Source organism: Nomascus leucogenys, chromosome 13, assembly GCF_006542625.1.
Source record: "Nomascus leucogenys isolate Asia chromosome 13, Asia_NLE_v1, whole genome shotgun sequence".
NCBI classification, from domain to species: domain Eukaryota; kingdom Metazoa; phylum Chordata; class Mammalia; order Primates; family Hylobatidae; genus Nomascus; species Nomascus leucogenys.
Window position 1 is genome coordinate 52,447,941 of NC_044393.1, and position 6,000 is coordinate 52,453,940.

At 43.8% G+C, this 6,000-nt stretch overlaps 1 protein-coding gene across 7 annotated transcripts in view; it reads right to left on the reverse strand.

Moving 5' to 3' along the window:
• The window catches only part of SLC26A5 (solute carrier family 26 member 5), a 90,184-nt gene extending 89,764 nt beyond the window's left edge, over positions 1-420 (reverse strand). For 6 of the 7 annotated variants that reach the window (XR_004033078.1, XM_030826607.1, XM_004090183.2 and 3 more), the window contains exon 1: positions 311-420. The gene's annotated coding sequence lies outside the window, so the exon portion shown is untranslated. The remainder of the gene's footprint in view (positions 1-310) is intronic. The other variant, XM_030826604.1, reaches the window with a different exon arrangement.
• Between the last annotated feature and the right edge of the window lie 5,580 nt (positions 421-6,000).

Below are 6,000 nucleotides of genomic sequence, written 5' to 3' on the forward strand. Positions count from 1 at the left end.
ACCGAACGGATTCGACTAGGCAAACGTGAAGTAAAAATGCTGTGTGGAGCTGCAGAGGGCGAGGGGACGGGGGTTGCAAAGGAAAGAGCTTCGTGAGACTTTCTCCTTCCCGGCGTAGAGACCAGCAGAGCGCGGGCAGGTGAGCACTGTCGCCTGTTCGTTTAGGGAAAGAGAGTGACATGGAGCCCGGGAGACAGGGGCAGAGGCGGTGACAGCGAGGGCCCCTGCTCGGGTGGGCCCGCGGGCCTCAGCTCAGCCCCCTCCCGAGGGATCGCGACCCCCGGCCCCGCGGCCGCCCACGCGCACTCACCAGCCCGGGCTGCCCTGGGCGGAGCCGCCCTGCCGCGCTCCCCAGCCGCTGCCTCTTGGACGCGCGCGCTGCCTCCAGGTGCGGCTCTAGGAGGAGGCGCCGCGGACAGTGCTGGCTGCGCCCCGCGCCTCCTGGTAACCCGAGCCCGCCCCGCCCCGCTAGGGCCAGGCCCCGCCGCCACCCTCCGCGCTGGGACGCCGGGGCGCCGGCATCCCTGCCCCCTACGGGTGTCTTCCCAAGTACCTAGAACTTTCCAAAGTGTGCTTGTAATTTAACACCTTGGTCGTCAAGCCCCGCAAATGTACTCTGATGAGACCAGCTTTCTTCCCCTACCGCCCAGGAGTTTCTCCAGGTGGCATTCCTGTCGCCTTGAGGTGGAACGTCAGTAGTGGCTCGAGGCTGAAGCAAACACAATACACAAGGTATAGCGTTCAAGTGGGAAACACTGCGTATTATGATTTGAAAATGAAAAAAAAACCTGACTTGTCTTTTCAATTACAATCATTATAGACTCGGATTCGTACGAGAACATTCGAAAACTTAGGAAATCCTGAGGACAATGTGAGTGAGTTATTTTTTAAATTTTCAAAAATCTTTGAACTGTCTTTGGTTAACACTTTGTTTGCAAATATTGATTATTGCACAACAAGGCAATGCATGATAGGTTATTTTCTGGGCATTTAAGTTAGAATTTATAAAATAACTTTTGCTTTTTTTTTAGTAGAATAACGTAACATGTTACCCCAAGGTGGGAGAATTGCTTGAGCCCAGGAGTTTGAGACCAGCCTGGGCAACAAAGCGAGACTCCGTCTCAAAAAAAATTAGATAGAAAAGGGTAGCTTGTTTTGCTTCTAATAACTCGGATACAAGAGACCGCCGCAGCCAGAGCGCCGGTCTCCAAGAGGGTGAGGGGTGGAAAATGATGTCAAATACACACTTCCCTCTGGTTTTATGTCTTAGCAAGGATTATAGTTGGTTCATTAAGAGCATCTTTTTTTTTGCTTTGTGCATTTCTGCGCGTGCACACTGTAGTGACACATGTGGTGGACTAACTCTTTGGTCTTAAAGCTGAAATGCGCGCCTGCAGACACCAGAGGCTTCTGCCAAGGAGACCCCACCTCCAGGACCTAGGCCAGGCCTTTGGCTTGGAGGGCTGGTGCTGTCCTTCATCCGAGAGGAAAGGCTGGAGATTCCCTCCCTACTCCACACGAGGGCGATCTCTTCAAGGGCACCAGACCGCTCTCCGCGTCCCTAGCTGAGGAAACCAAATTTGCGTTTCTCCACGCTTTTGAACATCTCTAAACAAATCTTAACAGGGTAAGTTACTAAGGAGGAGTTGGGCTCCTGGGAAGTGCATTTCTGGTGTCCTTCATTTGCCACTTGGTCTTTGCCATCCTATGAAATTATTTTGTCACATACCTGTCTATAGCCCAGTACTTCTTACACTTTAATGTGCGTAGGAATCACCTGCGGATCCCGTTAAAAACGCAGATTCTGATTCAGTAGGTCTGGGGTGGGGTCTGAGATGTGCCTTTCTAACAGGCCCCTGGGTAATCCTGATAGGCTACTGGAGGACCAAACTTTGAGTAGCAACACTGGAGACAGTTGGATGATAAACTGGTTTTGCCGGTAGCACCAGGTACCTAATATACTAACACAATAATAGTAATGTTGTTAATACCTGTTCAGCGTTTACATGTAGTAGGCACTGTTCTGAGTACTTTACATGTATTTACTTGTATAGATACAACTGTTATTTCTGGTTTAGAGACGAGTTTACTTTTAATATAAGTCTTCCCCACCCCCTACCCCCTTCTCATCCTCGCTGGCTTAGTTACATTTCTTTGGTATTAGAATATTAGGGAGAGTATCAGGAAGAACAGCTAGTGGATGCTAGACCTTAATACCTAGGTGATGGGGTTGACCTGTGCAGCAAACCACCGTGACACACGTTTACCTGTGTAATAATCTGCACATCCTGGACATGTACTCTAGAACTTAAAAGCGGATAAAAGAAAAAGTTAAAAAAGAATATTAAAAAGATCTGAAAACGTAAACTCAGGGAATTGTCTTCCCTCCTTTGTTCCACACATTCTACCCAATCCTGTGTGAATAAACAACGTCATGATTTCTTATCTATTCTTCCTGTGTTTTTGTAAAGCCACACAGATACTTATGTGTTCTTGCCTGCCTGCCTTCCTTCCTTCCTTTCCTTCTTTCCTTCCTTTCTTTCCTTCCTTCTTTTCTTTATTATGCTTTAAGTTCTGGGATGCACGTGCAGAATGTGCAGGTTTGTTACATAGGTATACATGTGCCAGGGTGGTTTGCTGCACCCATCAACCCATCATCTACATTAGGAATTTCTCCTAATGTTATCCCTCCCCTAGCCCCCCACCCCCGACAGGCCCCAGTGTGTGGTGTTCCCCTCCCTGTGTCCATGTGTTCTCATTGTTCAACTCCCACCTATGAGTGAGAACATGAGGTGTTGGGTTTCCTCTTCTTGTGTTAGTTTGCTGAGAATGATAGTATCCAGCTTCATCCATGTTTCTGCAAAGGACATGAACTCACTCTTTTTTATGGCTGCATAGTATTCCATGGTGTATATGTGCCACGTTTTCTTTATCCAGTCTATCATTGATGGGTATTTGGGTTGGTTCCAAGTCTTTGCTATTGTGAATAGTGCCGCAATAAACATACATGTGCATGTGTCTTTAGAGTAGAATGATTTATAATCCTTTGGGTATATACCCAGTACTGGGATGGCTGGGTCAAATGGTAATTCTAGTTCTAGATCCTTGAGGAATTGTCACACTATCTTCCACAATGGTTGAACTAATTTACACTCCCACCAACAGCGTAAAAGTGTTCCTGTTTCTCCACATCCTCCCCAGCCTCTGTTGTTTCCAGACTTTTTAACGATCACCATTCTAACTAGCATGAGATGGTATCTCATTGTGGTTTTGGTTTGCATTTCTCTAATGACCAGTGATGATGAGCATTTTTTCATATGTCCGTTGGCTGCATAAATGTCTTCTTTTGAGAAGTGTCTGTTCATATGCTTTGCCCACTTTTTGATGGGGTTGTTTTTTTCTTGTAAATTTGTTTAAGTCCTTTGTAGATTCTGGATATTAGCCCTTTGTCAGATGGGTAGATTGTAAAAATTTTCTCCCATTCTGTAGGTTGCCTGTTAACTCTGATGATTGTTTCTTTTGCTGTGCAGAAGCTTTTTAGTTTAATTAGATCCCATTTGTCAATTTTGGCCTTTTTTTGTTTTAAATTATACTTTAAGTTGTGGGGTACATGTGCATAACCTGCAGGTTTGTTACATAGGTATACATATGCCATGTTGGTTTGCTGCACCCATCAACTTGTCATTTACATTAGATATTTCTCCTAATGCTATCCCTCTCCCAGCCCCCCACCCCACAACAGGCCCCAGTGAGTGATGTTCCCCCCACCGTGTCCATGTGTTCTCATTGTTCAACTCCCACTTATGAGTAAGAACATGCAGTGTTTGGTTTTCTGTCCTTGTGATACAGAATGGGAGAAAATTTTTACATCTATTTATCTGACAAAGGACTAATATCCAGAATCTACAAAGGACTTAAATCTACAAGAAACAAACAACCCCATCAAAAAGTGGGCAAAGGATATGAACAGACACTTCTCAAAAGAAGACATTTATGCAGCCAACGGACATATGAAAAAATGCTCATCATCACTGGTCATTAGAGAAATGCAAATCAAAACCACAATGAGATACCATCTCATGCCAGTTAGAATGGGGATCATTAAAAAGTCAGGAAACAACAGGTGCTGGAGAGGCTGTGGAGAAACAGGAACACTTTTACGCTGTTGGTGGGAGTGTAAATTAGTTCAACCATTGTGGAAGACAGTGTGGTGATTCCTTAAGGATCTAGAACTAGAAATACCATTTGACCCAGCCATCCCAGTACTGGGTATATACCCAAAGGATTATAAATCATTCTACTCTAAAGACACATGCACACATGTGTTTATTGTGGCACTGTTCATAATAGCAAAGACATGGAACCAACTCAGATGCCCATCAATAATAGACTGGATAAAGAAAATGTGGCACATATACACCATGGAATACTATGCAGCTATAAAAAAGGATGAGTTTATGTCCTTTGCAGGGACACAGATGATGCTGGAAACCATCATTCTATTGGTCTATATATCTGTTTTGGTACCAGTACCATGCTGTTTTGGTTACTGTAGCCTTGTAGTATAGTTTGAAGTCAGGTAGCATGATGCCTTCAGCTTTGTTCTTTTTGCTTAGGATTGTCTTGGCTATGTGTGCTCTTTTTTGGTTCCATATGAAATTTAAAGTAGTTTTTTCTTTTTTTTTAAATTCTACTTTAAGTTTTAGGATACATGTGCACAACGTGCAGGTTTGTTACATATGTATACGTATGCCATGTTGGTGTGCTGCACCCAGTAACTTGTCATTTAACATTAGGTATATCTCCTAATGCTATCCCTCCCCCCTCCCCCAACCCACAACAGGCCCAGTGTGTGATGTTCCCCTTCTTGTGTCCATGTGTTCTCATTGTTCAATTCCCATCTATGAGTGAGACATGCGGTGTTTGGATTTTGTCCTTGCAATAGTTTGCTGAGAATGACGGTTTCCAGCTTCATCCATGTCCCCACAAAGGACATGAACTCATCATTTTTTATGGCTGCATAGTATTCCATGGTGTATGTGTGCCACATTTTCCTAATCCAGTCTATCGTTGTTGGACATTTGGGTTGGTTCCAAGTCTTTGCTATTGTGAATAGTGCCACAATAAACGTGTGTGCATGTGTCTTTACAGCAGCATGTTTTATAATCCTTTGGGTATATACCCAGTAATGGGATGGCTGGGTCAAATGGTATTTCTAGTTCTAGATCCTTGAGGAATCCCCACAGTGACTTCCACGATGGTTGAACTAGTTTACAGTCCCAACAACAGTGTAAAATTGTTCCTATTTCTCCACATCCTCTCCAGCACCTGTTGTTTCCTGACTTTTTAATGATCCCCATTCTAACTGGTGTGAGATGGTATCTCGTTGTGGTTTTGATTTGCATTTCTCTGATGGCCAGTGATGATCAGCATTTTTTCACGTGTCTGTTGGCTGCATAAATGTCTTCTTTTGAGAAGTGTCTGTTCATATCCTTTGCCCACTTTTTGATGGGGTTGTTTTTTTCTTGTAAATTTGTTTGAGTTCATTTTAGATTCTGGATATTAGCCCTTTGTCAGATGAGTAGATTGCAAAAATTTTCTCCCATTCTGTAGGTTGCCTGTTCACTCTGATGGTAGTTTCTTTTGCTGTGCAGAAGCTCTTTAGTTTAATTAGATCCTATTTGTCAATTTTGGCTTTTGTTGCCATTGCTTTTGGTGTTTTAGACATGAAGTCCTTGCCCATGCCTATGTCCTGAATGGTATTGCCTAGGCTTTCTTCTAGAATTTTTATGGTTTTAGGTCTGACATGTAAGTCTTTAATCCATCTTGAATTAATTTTTGTATAAGGTGTAAGGAAGGGATCCAGTTTTAGCTTTCTACATATGGCTAGCCAGTTTTCCCAGCACCATTTATTAAATAGGGAATCCTTTCCCCATTTCTTGTTTTTGTCAGGTTTGTCAAAGATCAGATGGTTGTAGATGTGTGGTATTATTTCTGAGG